Source organism: Taudactylus pleione, unplaced genomic scaffold (genome assembly GCF_031769625.1).
Source record: "Taudactylus pleione unplaced genomic scaffold, aTauple2 ptg000083l, whole genome shotgun sequence".
Lineage (NCBI taxonomy): Eukaryota > Metazoa > Chordata > Amphibia > Anura > Myobatrachidae > Taudactylus > Taudactylus pleione.
The window spans coordinates 1,507,769-1,527,663 of record NW_028284485.1 but is presented as its reverse complement, the minus strand read 5'-3'; the positions used below and the strand labels follow the sequence as shown (position 1 = coordinate 1,527,663).

Genomic DNA, 19,895 nt, shown 5'->3' with positions numbered 1-19,895 from the left:
GCACATCGGTGCTGCTATCTTGTAGATAGCGCAGATAATGAAAGGGGTGCATCACACCGAACCCCACAACAATACATGGGGGAGAAGCGGTATCAGCGCACATAACGTGCGCTGATACCACCTCTCCCCCATATCAGGCATTCATACATATACCCCCATGTGTCCCATGTGGTATGTTGGAAGGAAAAGAAAGGTGAAATTCAAGTGCAATGATGGGCAGTTTCTTCTTTCCTTTTGGGGTGTATAATAACTGTATCGGTAAAAGGGGAATTGTATGAGATATTTTTTATTATTATTATTATGATTCTGCAAAGTTATGCAATTGTGTGGAAATAGACCATGGACCATAAGGTGTAGCATTAGGTAAGTTATGGTATATAACTTAAACAGGGTTTTGTACGGAGTCATAATACAAGAATGTAAAGGTGTACAAGGTGGTAACAAACAAGAAAACATGAAGAATAGCCCTAATAATGAAAGAATAAAATCTAACAGGGCAAGCCTAAAACAACAGGGGTGACAGGATACCTCAAAGAATGCTTTTCCCAGCTATTCTATTAGCTCACGTTAATTCTCACTGCTAACTATTTCACCTCCCCCTATTTATTTCTTTCCCCTGGCAACCTTCTGTTGCTCTTCCTTGCTGCTCTGTACCAGTGCAGGAGTGATCTATGCTGCTTCTTAGTTAGCAGCGGATCTGAGTAGGTATGTAAATGATGCAGGGGTTGTCTTTTGAATTGAGGTGCATTCTTAGATGCATTGCATGTGTCCGAAGACACAGCGTCAGATCACCTCCGGAAACATTTTGTTGGTCATTCGACATCTGAGCTACCATAAGGTTGACCAGAATGTCCACCTCAACTAAGCTGCTGAGGCCATTGAACAGGCCCATAACTAGGGGTGTGTGACCGTTGACACCACACAGAGTGCAGGGACCTGTGGGCAGCACCAGGGCTGCCAACAGCTCTGGTGGCCCCAGGTACAGGGAGGGGCGTTTCCAACCCAGGGAGGTGTGGCCAGAAGGCCTCCTTACAAAAAAAGTAACAAGTTTGCGGCCATGCGTGCCGCACAGGGGGCGTTGGTGTATGTGGGTGGGGGCGCAATCGCACCCTCCCACATAACGCAATAAGAGAGAGGACTGATTGCTGCTGCAGCAGCCTCTCTCCCTAGCCCAGCACACAGTGTGACAGCAGCAGTCAGTCCTCTCTCTCTCCTTGCCCGAGAATAGTACCAGCAGGTGGCGGGGGTTTGGGCCAAAGGACACAGCCACCACCGGTCCCCTCCAACAGGTCCAGGTAAATAGTACCCTCTCTCCCCCCCTCTCTGTGCCCCTGGGTGGCACCGCTGCTGCCCCATGGTCCCTGCATCTGGCTGCAGGGTGACTGGAACGTGGTTTGTCCAGGTGCAAAGTTACTTGCTGAGATAATATGCAAATGCTAGTTTTAGCCTTACCCTTGTGTGCTTGAGAGCACCGGACATTGCAAGCCCTGAGATGCCCATTTTCAATGTCTGTAAACAATGGAAATCCACCGGTGGGCTCAACACTACTCTATCGGTGTGCCATTGCGATCACTACTGACATTTACAATGCCCTATGGCATCATGGCCTATGTGGCTGCAGCTATGCATTAAAGGATGCAGCTGCATATGCTGACACGCCCATGAGATGGGTTTTTTTGCAATCTCTTCAAGCCGTCTCCTAGTCAATTTCCAGAACTGCCCGTGGCTTTCCACCATCAGCTCAAATGGGAGCGATTCCATACTCAGCAATGGTCTCTGTGTACACTCAGTGGTACGTATGCGCTGTAGGGATTTCCAGGACTTTTCATGCATACGAAGTTGCAAATAATCTCTTACCTGCACAAACATTGATTCTGTGTACACCTCTAAATCAGGGCCTCAGAATCAGGTCCTGTGTCATGGGTAACAAATGCAGTTAAAATCACAATGCACTCACCTCCACACCCAAAATAGAACTTGTAAGACAGAAGCTAAGACAACATTAGGCAGTATTTTGAAATACAAACAGAAAATAAATGTCATATCTCAATAGATCTCATATTATACATGGTACCAGCGGCATGGCAATGTATAGTAAATGCCCTATATTGATACAAAACCAGAGATGGGGGCATTGGAACCCCATCTCTGGAATTCCTCATGGGGCAATACCTGTGGAGATATAATAAGATCCCCAGAATCCCTAGAGGTCTTTCCATATAACAAGCAGCCTATCTCAATAGAGATCAATATGCTTACCAGTATTTGAATGACCCCAGGTTTGTAAGCTTTAAATAGTAGGGACTTATTATCTCAGTATTGCAGAAAGAACTTGGTGGATGAAGCACTGAAGGAGGCAGACAGGAGCAGTTCATGTGGTTCCAGGTGCTGGTCACAATAAATTCCATTGAAAAGTGGCATAATGGCTTAGTTGGAATAGAAAAAGGCATGAGAAGCCTATGTGTTTGACCATTAGAATGCGGGCACAGCTTTAACAAGTCATCAAAAATTCCCTGGTATTTTTTTTCTTTAGATATTTGGATATTTATGGTCTCATAGATACCAGGATCACCCAAACTTGTAATTTGCCATTTGGAGCTAAGGGCCTGATTCAGAGCCGAACGCTCTGACCACAGCGCTCGCTCTGAATCAGTGCCCTCCTCCATGAAAATGGAGCGGCCTCCTGGCCGCTCGCTTAGCTGTGGGTTACCACCCACAGCATATGCGAGCGTCCATGATGATGGTCGCGATGGTCTTGACCATCGCGACCATCGTGCTTGCGACGGAGACCCTGCAGTAGGGTCTCGCTGCCGCAAGCCCTGGAGTGATTTTGGCTCTATCAGAGCCAAAATCACTCCCACTGACATCACTAGTGATGTCAGTGGGGCCGGCTTCAGACGGTAGGCGTTCCCATGGGGATGCCTCCATCTGGCAGGCACGCCCACCAAAGGGGGCGTACTGTCAATCAACATCGACAGCACGCCCCCTTTGGTGCGAGACCAGGAGCGATGGAGAGCCTGTCGCTCACCGGGTCTCGCGCATGCGCACGACGGAGCTCCCTCCATCGTGCGCATGCGCAGTGGGGGAACATCGACCCGCTTGCGAGCGTCCTGTGCTCGCGAGCGGGTCTGAATGACCCCCTATGTCAGTGGGAACTTGGCTTTGTCTCTTGTGTGGACTACCATAATATTAGCAAAAGAAAGTATCAGAGTCTGAGGAAGACATTATAACTATTGCTGCCAAAAAGAGAGAGTATCTGCTTTAAGGCATTTGGAATTGGACTTGCAAACAAAGTTAAATCTGGAGAAAAAGAAAGACGAACAAACTTGTTTTGGTTTTAACCTTTTGGCAGTTTCAGTGTTCTGAAGGTTCTTTTTGACAGTAAACACTGTGCTCTACATTTGGTCTCTTCCAGCCAACGCCAATACTATAACTAAATGTTCTCTATTGTCTACATAATAGTTCATCTTTGTGTAAGAATACTTTTGTATCAAGAAGCTAGAAGAGTAAAGCTTTTTATCCAATGGTTTCAACTCACATGTCATAGGCATCTATTTCCCTCATAAAGGGCAGTCTACATTAGGATGGCAATGTACAGGTGCACTACAAAAATCTTTTTTAAGGTCCATAAAGTCCTCTGTAGACCAAATGGCTGGGTCTGCCCCTTTTCTCATCATAACAGTGAGAGGAGTGGCAATTATGGAGAAAGAGCAGATACTGTAAGTATCCAACAATAATTAGTGAAGCCAGTAAACTTTTGAAGAGCCTTCAACATGTTAAGTTCATCACTTCTGTATGGCTTGCACTTTAACTGAATCCATAGCAAACCATCTCAGTTTCTACACCAAGATCTAAAGATATGATCCTGGTGTATCGAGGATAAAATGTAGATTACTATATTGTCCAGGCACACAAATGCAGTTTTCTAAAAAAGTCTCTGAGAAAATAATTTATAAGGTCTTAAAAGACGTCAGATTTGTTGCTAAATTCAAATGGCATATCCAGATAATAATAAGTCCCATATAACCATTGACCATGGTTTTCCATTCATCACTATTGTGGATTTAGATCAATCTTAGGGAAGATAGTTGCCATTTTCAGTTTTTCAAATATTTCCGGTATTAGCAGATGACGGCACATGTTTTTGAACGTTATCTTGTTTAGGTCTCTGTATTCAATATAAGGACAAAATCCTACATCTTTTCTAGATAATGGGCCAACTCCCAGTTGTGACTTAAAGTCATTGCTCAGATAAGCCTCATCTGGAGGGCCAAGCCGTTCTATTCACCATTGGCGAACCACCTACAAAACACCATTCAGGGATGCCAACTCTACCCTGTCCAGGTCATAATAATAGGAGGCCTAAAGCTGCAAAGAATGAAAAGTATAAAATGTAGAGAAGAGCAGAACTATAAGGATTGAGGCCAAATCCTCAAGACTTCTTTCTTTAAAACGAGGATGCGGGAGAGAACCTCCTTCATCCCTTAATCTATGAATAATTCCTATTGTGGTTTGTTTCAAATCACTCAGAATCTCTAGGATGATTTGGTTAGAAAATAGTGGAATCATTATTTTTAGTTCACTGTCTAACTTGTTTAAAAATAGGACACAGATTTACTTTTCCAACCAGCAACTAAAAAGGATTGTCCATTGTGTAAGAGAATCTAGCAACTCCCGTCAAGTGTTTGACAGATTGCCTGGGATAGTTTAATGAAATCACTGTGGGCATGGATCCTAGAGAACACATACAGCTATAGGAATGAGCTGAAGACTGATTTATAAAGGTAAATCATAAACTCTCTATTTCAACAATGTGATAGTTATATTGTAAATACATACTGTATGAGACAGATGACTATGAGACAGACATATAGAAAAGAGATATGATAAATCAATAGTTAAATAGATATAAGTTTATAAGCAACAAAACAAGTTTGTTTCGAGGATACATAATTACATTAATTTTAATGAACCGAAAGACATTTTTAGTTCAAAGCAGACAGGTTGCAGTATTGTTAGAATGTAATTGTACAATTGCAATATATAGCTTTGATCTAATCCTTTTAAAATAAAATGTTCCATCTATATCAAATTGATAATCAATTGTTTTTGGACATTACATTTCATTACATTAGACCTTTTGATGCCCACAATTCCTTATTATTAATTAAAATAGATAAGATAGATAAGCTTGATAATTTGAATGCAATGTGCCTGTCTATCTTTAGCTGTATATTTACTAAAGGTCGATTTTGGTTGATTAAAAAATGATTGAGATCGATCAACATTGACGTTATGTTTCTGGATCTAAATCACACATTTAGTAACAGACAATTTTTTATTTTATTTTTAAGTATTGGTAACACATTAGTAAGCCCCAGAAACACATTGATCACAATCGATTAAAATCGAACCTTTGTAAGGGAGTCTACACACATCATTCTTGTGCAGTCTTTTACTTGAGTGCTTGTCGGGATTTTCCGCTATTTAATTAACTCAGTAGTTCCCTGAGGTAGGTAATTTCAGTGCTAATATAAAAATAAATCTACCCATTAAGCTTGCCTCATGGTTGAAATTTTTAAACTGTATCAATATAATAAATAATTGTAGGCACTCTCAGTGAATGTTGTCTAGCATTGTCTGTTACGGGTTGGTGTTGTTTTCTGTTTTTAATTTTTTTTTGGGGGGGGTCTCATCGGGAAGACTTTCCCTTTGGACTAAATAAAAATGTCCACTGTCCCCCCGTAGCCACTACTATATACTTTACCTATGGAGAGTGAGGGGAAGAGGGAGAGAGAGAGGAATATATATAGAGAGGGGGGGAGGGAAAAGAGAGAGGGGGACAGAGATGGAGATTGGAGGGAGAGAGAGAGGGCGGAGAAAGAGGGAATGAAGGAGGGAGACAGAGAGTGAGACCGCAAGCATACACACTTCCTGTTTCAGCTTCATTATGTTGATGTTCCTGACAGGGGACAGGGTGAGCATGTCTTGACATTAGGCTCCACCCCTACCCATACACCGGCATATCACTGCATTATCAGTATGGGGGGCGGGGCTTAGAGTTTGTCAGTCATTGCCTGGCCACCCACAGTAGTGTAGAGGCGGATAAATGCTATCTTCGTTTGAAAAACTTTCATCAAAAATCCACCTGGTGAATGACAGACTGTGATGCTGCCAGGAGCCGGAACAGTGATGGTCCACAGTGGCCCAGTTCAGGACAATGTTTGCAGAGTGTGGGGGTCCCCAATGTGTGGGGGCCTCTGAATGACCGCCCCGTTCACCCCACCTAAAAACCGGCCCTGCATTACATTATTTCAAACACAGTTATTTTCAGTTAATAAATGAACATAAAGTTTCTATGAGGTTTATTGGTTTGCACTTCTATAAACAGATCAGACAGCAAGGGAACACATATACCACAAACATAATAAGACTAAATATAGTTACAGGATCTCATAGGGCTTACTTAAATCCATTTAAAGTCCATATTGTGTTCCAGCCTTTGCAGTGTGTTTGTTGTGATAGCAAAGAGACCCCAGAAACATTCCAAACATTGGTACAATAGTAATAATTCAGAACATAATTTAAACAACACTTAAAATATTTACTAATGCATGCTCATTTAATATTCACTAATTCCTTCAGATACTTACATTTGTTGAATGTTTGTATTAAAGTTCATACAAAACATGTAGAGGTATACTCAAACTTTTCACTGTTTGGTTGTAAGTAACACTAGAACAAAATGCAGCTAAGGCTTAAGCTCTGTAATGAGACAAAAATAGTAAAACACACATACCGCGCTGGTAGGCAATTTAGAATAAGGTAATATGAATTTAATAATAAAACTAAAATAATAAAAAATAAGACAATACATATATACATCAATAGGACATAGAATCAATAGTAAAAACATATATTCCACAGTAAAAGTAAAAAACGTATGAATAAAGGAATATTGTATTAACTAGCTGTTGTATAAATAATGGTACTAATGTGCTGGGTTAGAGTCACAAAATAACAGTTCCTGCATGGAAAGTTTCCAGATGCTTCAGATGAAAAGCGTTTGAACACACTTTGCTAATTAATAGCTTGATTTTGTTATATTGTAGCCGCTATCCTGCAAGTACTGTATCCGTTGAGATAGCCACAATAGACAATCTGAAGCTTGTATAGCAAAGACAGTTAGTAGCTTTTGGGATACTCAAAGTGTTACCCCATCGGGCACACACTAATAGGAACTTGAAAAAGTCCCAGGAATGGGACGAAACGCGTTGCTGCCCGTACCTGTCCATTGTGTCCTGTCCTATAACCCGCTCCTGCAAGTGTCGTCAGTGTCCGCAGTCTCTACTCCCAGTGCGAAGATATCCTGCAAGTCGCGGGAGCGCACATCCCCTCATCCGGAAAATCCTCCCGGCTTCTCCTGGGCCCTGGTCTCAGGCAGGCAATCATCACTGTGCAGCTGGACGGAGAGCCATAACACTGGATCAGCTGCGTGACTCTGAGACTGTTTTCTGACATGACCAGCATTCTCCACAGTACAGCTGGTGAGAGAACAACGCTACCTCTATTTTGTAGTCGTCTGAGATCTTGAGACCGGTCAGTACTCCTACCTTGTTCCTATTATTGTGTGCCTGACGGGGGAACACTTTGAGTATCCCAAAAGTTACTAACTGTCTTTGCTATACAAGCTTCAGATTGTCTATTGTGAATATCTCAACGGATACAGTATTTGCAGGATAGCGGCTACAATATTACAAAACCTATTAACTAGCAAAGTGTGTTCAAACGCTTTTCATCTGAAGCATCTGGAATCTTTCCATGCAGGAACTGTTATTTTGTGACTAATGGAGCATACACACGGTCAGATTTGTCAGACTTGTCAGATTTGTCAGATGAACCACTGAACGACTGAATGATTTGAACGATTTTACCAAAGTTTTGAACGATTGAACGATTTTTGACTGCATTAAAATGAATGGAATCGTCCAAGTCTGACTGCAAACCCATCAGATGTCAGATATCGTTATCTGACAAACGGGAACGCGCATCGTTGATCGTCCATCGTTCAGGCATGTCAGATATGAACGATTTTCCTTCAGATATGAACGACTGAACGATTTTTAAATCGTTATCGTTCATATCTGAAGGAAAAATCTGATCATGTGTATGCACCATTACCCAGCACATTAGTACCATTATTTATACACCAGCTAGTTAATACAATATTCCTTTATTCATACGTTTTTTACTTTTACTGTGGAATATATGTTTTTACTATTGATTCTATGTCCTATTGATTTATATATGCATTGTCTTATTTTTTCATTATTTTAATTTTATTATTAAGTTCATATCACCTTATTCTAAATTGCCTACCAGCGCGGTATGTGTGTTTTACTATTTTTGACTCAGTGCTTGTGGGGTTGCAATTTGTTCCCCTTGTTTGCTATACCGCTGCAGGTTCATTTTTAGATTGAGTTATTAGTGTGGTATGTAAGCACTAGGATTCCTTTCTTGTTAAGCTCTGTAATACCTTAAACCTTATTGTGGCTGCACCTGTTAAATTTAATCTCAGAGGAGGATACTGTAATAAACTATTTCTCTTGTTGTGCTGAGATTTTTATTTAAATAGCTGTCTATCTCTTTCCTTAGGCCATAGGTTATGATGAATAAGCACCCTACAATTTCAACTATCCCTTCTTATTCTCATCTACCCAGATTGAGCCTGCCACTCAATAAAAAAATACAGACCATACAACAGTCCAGATTTTAGTGAGATAGTCCAGATTTTTTTAACTCAGAAAGGGATGAGACCTGCTGTAAATTTGGTGTGGCTCTATAAATGATTGCACACATAGGCAAATGTTACATATCAATCTTAAGTGGCTTTGGTGGCCTGTGGATGGGGATTAGGACCTGATTCAGACCCACTCGCTAGGAAGAGTTCGCTCGTAGCTGGCGATGTTTCGCAGTGTGTGCATGTGTATGCATCGCATTGCGTGAACCAGTGCGAGAGATCAGGAAGTGTTCGCTCATTGCGCATAGACTGCCCGGCTGAATGAGTGACAGGAGAAGCCGTTTGTGGGTGGTGACAGGGGTAGACCACTAGAAACGGGGGAGTGGAGGTGCAAACGCAGGCGTGTCTGAGGGTCTTAATGCCGTTTCAGAGGTGTGCATAATTAACAGGCAGCGTCATAGTACACGTTACCAGATTGTAGTTCACACTGAAGTGCTTGCAGTAGGATATAGTCAACCACAAGAGCTGCGTTCGCTTCCGATGGTACCCAATTTACCGATGGTTGCATACACTTCCTGGAGATGACGTATACAAGTGGGTGTCTGCATACACAAAGCGATCGCACGCCAAGACATAGTGGGTGTGCTAGTGCCTTGCCATGCGATCGCCTGCCTTCCCGAATTTGCATACGCATTGAGTGAGCGAATGCATCTAGCGAGCAGATCCTTAATTCGTCCCACATTTATGTTTGTAAATGTTCACATATTAAACAAGTAAATTTGCATGTGTAGCATGTGAAGATAAGATAACCAGTTTTGGAGATAACAGAATTGTTTCCTAAGATATATCTTCCAAATATTCCTCTTTTAGAACACTGTCCCCATTTTGGGTGTGGTGCAGGGGTGTTTTAAGATAAAAGGGGACTGATTTCCTTGAACCACCTTTCCCCTGACAAAATGGCACATGTGCAAAATATAACTAAGACTCTGGCATGGTGACAGAGTTTTCTGCGCATGCACCATATCTCTGAGGGCAAAATGTGCAGTTTGGGCCGCCCTAGACTCAGAAGTTTGTGTGCACCACACACCCATTAAAAGTACATCACTGATTTGATGTTTAGATCAGCATAGATAAATTCCACCATTGTTTCCCAATGTGTCTGTTTGGGATGCAGTCAATATATTGATAGTTGGGATGCCAGCGCTCAGAATGCCGGCACCAGAATACCGACACCTGTCAGAATCCCGGTGCCGGCATCCTGACCACCAGGATCCCATACCCATCCCTATTTTGCTGACGCAAATATTAGTTTACAGTTACCAATCCTGTATTTGTTTCAGAATTGCCAAAACCACCAGAGACAGTGCCTATTTTTCAATAACAACCAACTGTGCATACCTTATTCGCAATAACTTTTCATATTTGCTGTGCTTTCTAAATTATAAAAGTAGTCTTTATTTTTGTATTTATTTATTTTTTTTAGTGATGCTTAACTGTTAACAACAGGTATTCAGAACAACGACGAAGTTAAAAAAAAAAAATGTATTATAGAGAAAAACACATTGGGGCAGATGTGCTAAGCTTTGAGAAGTGATAGTTTATAACTTTCCAATTTATCAACCACTCAGCTCCTGTCATTTTTTTAACACAGCCTGTAACATGACATTTAGGAGCTGAGTGGTTGGCAGTTTATATCTTTCCAATTTATAATTTTCCTGAGCTTAGTACATCTCCCCCCTAAATTGCTTATTGGACTTCAATCACATTCATTCAAGAAAAGATTACCACTCTTAAAGAAGTATTATATAATCACGGATTAATTGTAACAGCTAAACTGAGAATTGATGTCTAAAACCGAAGAATCCCAACCAGGGGCATAATAGGAGAAGAGGGGGCCAGTGTGCATTTCCCATCTGGGGTCCCCTCCTCTGTTCCCAGCGGCCGGCAGCAGACTGATGGCTGACCACAACAGCAGTAGACTCTGGGCACTAGTCTGTGCCCAGAGTCTACTGCACATGTGCAGCTCACCGGGAAAATGGAGGTGCCGCCATTTTCCTGGCAATTTCTTCACTATGCATGCGCAAAATGCTGAGAAAACGGCCGCGGCGGCCATTTTCCAGCATTTTGCGCAGGGCTGAGACACCCAGCGCAAGACCACGGAGATATAAGTATTAGAAAATATGGGTGCAGGGTGTGGGATGTAGGTCCCCCTGGACTGCACACTCTGCACTCATTATAAATACGCCCCTGACGCCAACAGGGGCATCGTAAAGGGGGTGCAGGGGGTGTGGACCGCACCTGGGAGGCACCTGCTGGGTGTTGCACTGTAGCATTGCGTGCAGCACTCTGCTCCTGACACAGTGAGGGAGCCGGCACTGCAAAACAGGCTGGCCCCCGGGGGCAGTCCGCATTTCTGGCATCACCAGAGTGACAATAATGGGGGTTCAGGCCGCTAGACCACGCCCCACCCACAAAGCCACGCCCACCCACGAGGCCACGTCCTGTTTTGTTGGCGCATGGCGAAGCCTACAAGGCAGCCCACCTTACTGACACCGGATGTCAGAACAGGTAGGGACACCACTGAACCACAAAGCAATAAGGAGCTAAATATCAGCTTGATTGGTAGATAAGATAGATCAATATCGTAATGATCTTGATATATACTGTAGAAGGAACTAACAGGGAAATTGGCGCCAGTCTCACTCATCCATATAGATTAAGGGTAGCAAGTTAAGAACAAGTCTCAAAATACTTTGAACTACAGTAAGCACCTGAAAAATATTTGGGAATCCAAATACAAAGTGCTAAAATCAGTACAATCCACAATTTGGCAAGATAGAAAACAAGAGCCTGATTTAGAGTTGTACACTAATGCTGCCACAGCTGCGATTTTTGCTGCTGTGGATGTGTGAAAATATGTTAATGTAACAGTGGCCGGGACTTGTACTGAGGCGCTAACCGTCTCCTTCGTAGCTGCCCGCAACTTCATACGCAATCGGATGCAGGTCAGGTAAACATCAACTCCTTCAGTGAGTCTATCGTCACGAAGCATTGCCGCAGTACCTGAGACCCTGTAGCCATATTCTCTGCATACAGGATCTAAGACTTTGCCAGCTACACGCACCGATAATGGATGGACCCCCCCGTTACCTCCCAGAAAACATTTGCTTCCTGTCAATCACTTGCAATTGAAACCTCACTGCACTGTAATCACAATTCAATTGGCGTGCATGCGGCTGCGACACGTGGGCAGACCACCGATAATCGCTCAAATGCATGAACATCGGAATAGCGGGCAACTCTGAATCAAGCCCCAAGTGCGTAAATATCAATGGATACAGCTAACTTGTAATTGGAAGATTATCTTCTACTGTACTTAATAAGTGCAAACAAGCAGTGGTGGAAAACGGAAATGTGTGTAAGGTTACAAAATGTTGAAAATTTTTTCTTAATGGTATGGAGCTACTTCTTCATGTACTACTTAAAATCACGTGTGCATTATATTAAAGAATTGCAAATTATTCTTCAAATAAACACTAGTCTGTTACACCCATTGGTGTTACACGTGATCAGCACCTGGTTGATCATGGTATAGTAACTTACAGCAGACAAATTTATGCTGTGTTCATAAAAATGTGAGCAAAGTGGTCATCTTCCAGCACAGATACTGCAGAAGCACATTTTGGATTAAAAACCCTGTATTAGAAGTACAATTCTACTACTGATCTATATAATGATATATAACCAGACAGACCTGTTCAAAAACTCTAATAATAACTGTAATTACTTTAAATGCTATTCGTAACAGACAACTTTTGCTTACAGCTTGTGTACAGTCAGGTCTATTGACTGTTCAAATAACAAGGCTGGTCAAAACTGGAACAGGCAACTACAGAACTGAATCAGCAGGATAAAATCAATGTCAAGTTAAGTAAAGTTAGGCGGCAAGAGGTAGGAACAGGCAATGTCATTAAGCATAAGGAAGGAACTAGGGATGTGGTCAATATTCCGACTGTGGGTATTCCAGCGCTCAGAATGGAGGAGCCGGAATCCCGACACTTTTCAAAATCCTGGTGCCGGCATCCCGACCGCCGGATTCCCAAAGGTAAGTAGCAGGGTTGGGGGAGGGTTAGCATTAGGGGTTAGGCAGAAGGGGGAGGGTTAGGGTTAGGCACTAGGGGGGAAGGTTAGGGTCAGGCATCGGGGAGAGAGAGTTAGGGTAGGGAGAAGAGTAGGGTTAGCATACTGACCGACATGTGTCGGTATTCTAACCCTGTCGCCTGAATCCCGAGCGCCGGCATCCCATAACCATCCCGAGGAACTATTGTGTTTAAAACTGCTGCACACTGAGCCTGATTCAGAGGTGTATGCTATTACCAAAGCTGCTGAGGTTTTGGACGCAGCTGCTTTGCTAAGATATGCTAATGCCACAAGAGGCGCTTTGTGTAAATAGACGCTTCTTGACGAATTCTGTGATCCGCTGCTGTGTCCGAGGACTCAGCATAGGATCACTCTGCATGAACATTGGTCATCTGAGCAACCTGAAAGTCACTCAAAATGGGCGGTGTTTCCACGCAGCTGAAGCCAGTGAAGCTGCATACAAGGACGCAGCCACTGGTTTCAGGACGTCCAGCAAATGGGACAACATGTCCCCATTTTCTGGAATGCTGCCTGACTCCGCCCCCAAACATCCGGGCACTTCAAGCAAGCTCGCAAAAGAGAATCTGCATATGCGCAGTACAGATCCTGCACAAACAGCATGCAGTTGCAGCTCACTTTCCTTTCTCAAAATTTTTTATAAAGTAAACATTTTGTATTTTTAACGTAAAAAAAATAGAACAGCGACAACTATTGATAACCTTTGTTTGAGGTTTTTGCCTTTTTCAGGGGTTTTGCCTTTTGTAAATTGGACAGTTTCAAACCCACCAGAAAAATCACAGAAAAAGGAAAATAATTGGCATCACCTTAGTAATATAATCTATACATAGTAGGCATCTGTCTGTTTGTTCGGGCTAATCTCGAGAACCACTGGTCGGATTTTGATGCAGTTATCACTATTCTATAGAGCATTTGTTGAGGAAGGTTAAGGAGGTGAAACATTAATGTATGACAAAAGGGAGCTGAACAGTGACAATGTTAGTAAAGCAAGTCAATGAATAAAATAAGACGTCCATGCACTTTCTTGGCTTATGCTGTCTAAACCGTTAAAGATATATCACAACGATGGGCTTTGTTTTATACCACGTAGAGATTGATACTTATTATCCTTTTCTCCAGAAAAATTTATGTAAGCCCTGTTTAGTTTACTAATACAAAATTTAAGTTTTCCCTTTTTTCACCATTCCTATCTCATTTATTTGAAAAACGATTCATTAAATTCAAATGAGTCCAATTCTGGTAAGAGTCTGCAATAAATAAAGCACAGGGACAAACACTTAACGTGGCTGGAGTTGACCTAAGTGGAAACTGTTTTTCTCATGGACAACTTCAGGGCTTAAAGTCGTCCTGGAGAGGTGGTGGAACTCATCTCCCCTGCCATCTACTCACCAACGCCACGCTAGTCTGACAGGCCAAAACAAATGTGAAAACTGTTCTTCACACACACACTATTGTGTATAGGAAACGGTAAAGTGAATGGCTGAGGGTCCCCTGTAGCTTTTGGGGCTATGACAGTGTGAAATACATTTTGGATGCTTTTTTAGCACTCCTGCCATCAGCTGAGACTACAATGTTAGATCACTTAAAAAGAAAAAAAAAGTTCTATATCATCAGTGTTATTTTCTGCCGTGCCTCTGAGTTTTTTTATGGGGTCCCCACAAACTATTCTATGTCACTTGGATGCCTAATGTTTTTTTGCAACCCCTATGTATAGCCTTTGCTTTATTCTTTCCTTACCTATATGCTGGTTTCTCTGAAATGAGAGACCTCTGAAGAAATTGAGACTCCCTAGGCAGACAGACAGTGGCTCTTTGTCTCTGGGACTTCTGTGCAGGGGCTTGGGGGAGGTGGAACTAGTTCCACCTACCATTAGAGGTGACGGAATTCAGGGCCTGATTCAGAGCCGCTCGCTAGATGCGATCACTCGCACAACGTGCATGTAAATTGCGTAGGCAGTACTATTGCACAGCAATGCATTAGCACTCCCAGTATTTCTTATAGAGTGATCACATAGTGTAACCAGACACTCACCAGCCTGTTTTAAGAGGCCCACTTGTGCACGTCATGTCCAGGAAGTGTATGCAACCATCTGTACCATCGGATAACATCGGAAGCTATCGCAGCGCTTGTGGTTGACCATACCCAGCATGAAGCACTGCAAGCACTTCAGTGTAAAAATAAGGCAGGTGACGTGTACTATGATGCTATCATTTAATTATGCACACCTCTAAAACGCTGATGAGATGCTCAGGCACGTCTGCGTTTGCACCTCCACTCCCCCGTTTTTAATGGCCAGCCCCTGTTACCACCTACAAACGGCTTCCCCTGTCACTCACTCTGCTGGCCTGTCTATTTGCAGCGAGTGAATGCATTGTGAACTTTCGCTAAGGTATGCGGATGCGCACTGCGATGCATACGCATGTGCACAATGCACACACACTGCATACCATTGGCAACAGCGAGAGTATGCATCTTAGCAAGCGGGTCTGAAATGAATGAGCTCCTCAGTTCCACCCCGTTCCTGCCCACGTTAACCCCTGGACAACTTGATGTGGCCCTTTTGTGTGTCACATCAAAATAGATCTTTTCGTGTTGGCTTCTGGAGGGAAAATTACTAATGTCGTCTAAAAGGCAATCTTATAAATCTTAGGTTAAAAAAGACTATCACCGTGAATTAAAAAATGACTCCCGTGCGAAGCCAGGGCAGGTCGCTAGTTTATATATGTAATTGAACTTTGCCCCAATGAAAGAGATACGCATCAATTAAAGAGACAATTTTTACTTTGACAAACAATTTATGCTTTTTTTAAAATTCAATACATTGTTATTTAAATATATAAATCAACAACTATCATATTATTAGAGATGAGCCTGAACATCGCAATTTCAGAGTCTGATCCGAATCCAGCCCGGGTTTTCCCGCCTAACTCGGAATCCAAAACGGGGCAAAATGTCATCATCCCGCTGTCGGTTTCTCGTGGGTTTTGGATTCTATAAAGGTCCCGGTGATCGGCGCCATTTTCACTCTGGCTGTGAATCGTGTACAGAGAACAGACGGGCTCTGTGCTGTTCTGTCTGTTCAAGGGTGCAGTGTTGTCGGGCTGGGGCTGCAGTACATAAAGGGGGGTGCTGCTGTGTCACTGCTGTCCTGTCAATCAAGGAGCTGGGGTGGCTACAGTAAATAATGGGCTGCTGCTGTGTTGTCCATAAAGGGGCTGGGGCTGCAGTACATAAAGTGTGGGGGCAGCAGTACATAAAGTGGTACTGCTGTGTTGTCCTGTCCATCATAGGGCTAGGGCTGCAGTACAAAAAGGGGTGCTGTGTCGTCCAGGGGTGCTATGCCAATCTAGGGGTGCTCTTCCCCATGTAAAAAAAAATAAAAAGTTAATTAAAATTAATAATTATCATTTCACAAACAATAAAAAAAAAAGATCTTTTTTTTTTTCTTCATTTGCAAGCTACGCTATTAAATTTTGGTGACACTGCCGGCCAGACCGGGGTGCTGTGTTGTTCATCAAGGGGCTGCTGTCTCGTCCAGGGGTGCTCTTCCCCAGTGTAACCAAAATTATTGTTCGGTGACACTGCCAGCCAGACCTCAGTTTATCATCCACATATTTGTGACTTTGCAGGTGGTATGTCCGCACTCCGAAGGGGTGCTTTGTTGTCCATAAAGGGGTACTGTGGTGTTAATCAAGGGGCTGCTACCTCGTCCAGAGGTGCTCTTCCCCAGTGTAAAAAAAAATTATTGTTCGGTGACACTGCCAGCCAGACCACAGTTTATCGTCCATGTATTGTGACACAATAAGTGGTAGCGCAGTGTGTTATTCTTATTCATAAAAAAATTGTGACACTGTAAGTGGTAGCGAAGTGTGTTATTCTTTTCTTATTCATAAAAAATCTTCTGACACTGTAAGTGGTAGCACAGTGTCAAAATATTTTTTGAGTAAAACATTGCGCTACCACTTAGTGTCAAAAGATTTTTTGAGCAAAACACTGCAAGCGGTAACAGTTTAGTCATAACAATTCTTGTGACACTGTAAGTGTTAGCGCAGTGTTTAACTCCTGAAAAATCTTGTGACATTGTAAGTAGTAGCACAGTGTGTTATTCTTTTCTTATTCAGAAAAATTCTTGTGACACTGTAAGTGGTAGCACAGTGTTTTACTCATAAAAAAATCTTGTGATACTATAAGTGATACTATAAGTGGTAGCACAGTGTGTTATTCTTTTCTTATTCAGAAAATATCTTGTGACACTGTAAGTGGTAGCACAGTGTGTTATTCTTTTCTTATTCAGAAAAATTCTTATGAAACTAAGTGGTAGCACAGTGTTTTACTCAAAAAAATCTTGTGATACTGTAAGTGGTAGCACAGTGTGTTATTCTTTTCTTATTCATAAAAAATATTGTGACACTGTAAGTGGTAGCACAGTGTGTTCTTTTCTTATTCAGAAAAATTCTTGTGACACTGTACGTGGTAGCACAGTGTTTTACTCATAAAAAAATCTTGTGATACTGTAAGTGGTAGCACAGTGTGTTATTCTTTTCTTATTCATAAAAAAATCTTGTGACACTAAGTGGAAGCAAAGTGTTTTATTCTTTTCTTATTCATAAAAAATATTGTGACACTGTAGGTCATTGATACCGTAGTGTAATATTTAAAATTGGTACAAATCGATGTGTGTGCTGTAACCCACTTCATTCATGTTTGTTGATATGGAGAACGATCAGTTGAGAGTAGAGCAGTAACCACGTACTAGGGCTGGAGCTGCCGCCAGTGCCACCAGTCAAGATACTAGTCCGTCTACGTCATCTACTAAAGCCGATGCCCAAGGGCATTCATGGCTTAAGTCAGGGCATCTGAAATCAAGAACCAATATTTTACATTGGTAAAGAAAAAACATCAAAGGGAAAGTAAGCTTCAGAAAGACGTAAGTATTGGTAATATGCCTTTCACCACACAACGTGGCAAGGAAAGGCTAAGGCCTTGACCTTTATTTATGACTGGTGGTTCTGCCTCTTATGAAGATGTAAGCCTTTCTCCCTGTAGATATTTGAAAAAAATTAAAATCGTTAAGGCACAGGAACCAACTGTGAGCTCAGAAATGACACAAATCCCTGAGGAGAGTCTAAGGGGTAAATTTACTAAGATGGGAGTTCTATTAAGAAGTGCTATTGCCCATATCGACCAATCAGATTCCAGGTATTATCTTCTAGAAGTTGAATTGGTTGCTATGGGCAACATCACTTCTTAGTAGAACTCCCATCTTAGTAAATTCACCCCTAAGTTTGACGGTGGGAGCTATGTGTGAGCCTGACCTTTCCAAAACTTTACTCAAAGAGGAGCCTCCTTCCACAACTTGAGCATCCTCTGCAAATGTGGGGATGAGCAGCATTTGTCAACATGCTGACATAGAGATTGAGGTTGCTTCTGTGCACCAGGAGGAGGATATTTGTGTAGCTGATGCTAATAAGGATGTTGATGATGAGGATGCTGATGATGAGGATGTTGTTGATGAGGATGTTGTTTGTGTAAACCAGGCCCCAGTAGAAATAGTTGTTGCCCATGATAAGAAAAAGCCCATTGTCATGCCTGGGCATAAAACAAAAAATCTACTTCTTATGTGTGGAAAAATTTCTACCCAAATCCGGACAATAATTGTCAAGCCATCTATACCTATTGCCATGCCAGAGTAAGTAGAGATAGAGACCCTTACCATCCAGGAACCTCCTCCATGTTACATCATCTACAGCGCATCCATCGAAACAAGTAGTCCAACATCAGCTAGCTCCCTTCTCTCTGCTAGATCCAAACATGTGGCATCTTCACCACCAACACTTTCATCAACAATATCCTCAATCATGATCGGAAGCAGTCCTGCATTCAATTTTATAAGGCTGACTCAGTCCTCTCCTACCCTGGATTCCTCAGAAGAATCCTTGAGCGCTACGCCTGCTGCTGATGGGAGCAGTTCTTCATTCCAGAAGGGGACCAGGAAGACTACTAGTAGTAGTTCTGAAAAACAATTGACTGTTAAACAATCCTTTGCAAGGGGGAGCAAGTATTACAGCAGTCACCCAGTTGCACAACAGATCACTGACGCCATTACATCTATGCTGGTATTAGATGTGCATCCGATATCTGCCATTAGTGCAGTGGGTTTTAGACAGTTAATTGAGGTCCTCTGTCCCTGCTACCAAATCCCATCTAAGTTCCACTTCACTAGAAAAGCAATTCCCAGCCTGTACAGGGGCGTTAAAAAAAACTTAATTAGTGTCCTCCAAAATGCCATTGTACCCACTGTCCACTTAACCACAGATATGTGGACAAGTGGAACAGGGCAAACACAAGATTACATGACTGTAACAGCCCACTGGGTGGGTGTATTTCCTTCAGCGGCACCAACAGCAGCATCTCAGAAAAAGTAGTTTATTCAGAGGCAGGCTACTCTGTGTATAACCGGTTTCACTAAAATACATACTGCTGACAACCTCTTAGAAAAACTCAGGGAAGTCATTTCAAAATGGCTTACTCCGCTTGGACTCTCCTTGGGACTTGTGATTTCTGACAACGCCACCAATATTTTGAGAGCATTACAGATGGGTGAATTCCAACACGTCCCATGTTTTGCTCACACTATTAACTTGATGGTGCAATTTTTTTTTTTTAAATGACAGGGCCGTGCAGGAGATGCTCTCCATGGCCCACAAATTTTCTCTGCATTTTCGTCTTTCAGCAGGTGAATGTGGTAGATTGCAGCACCTGAAAGAAGTGTTGAATTTACCCTGAAACCAGCTGAAGCAAGAGGTAGTTATGAGGTGGAACTCCACCCTTTATATGCTTGAGCGGATGGAGGAACAGCAAAAAGCCATCCAAAGCTACACACCGAAGTATGACATAGGAAGAGGAGGGGGACTATACCTTACTCAAGCTCAGTGGAAAATACTTTCCTTGTTGTGCAGAGTCCTGAAACCCTTCGAAGTAGTCACCTGTGAAGTGA

The 19,895-nt window shown here is 42.4% G+C and overlaps 1 protein-coding gene across 5 annotated transcripts in view; it reads left to right on the top strand.

Moving 5' to 3' along the window:
• The window catches only part of LOC148532117 (ubiquitin thioesterase otulin-like), a 138,243-nt gene that overhangs the window by 3,969 nt on the left and 114,379 nt on the right, over positions 1-19,895 (top strand). Inside the window, exon 1 of one of the 5 annotated variants that reach the window (XM_088468261.1) lies at positions 4,706-4,784. The exons of the other annotated variants lie outside the window; for them this stretch is intronic. The gene's annotated coding sequence lies outside the window, so the exon portion shown is untranslated. Of the gene's footprint in view, positions 1-4,705; positions 4,785-19,895 lie in introns of those variants that run through there. 5 annotated transcript variants of the gene reach the window in all.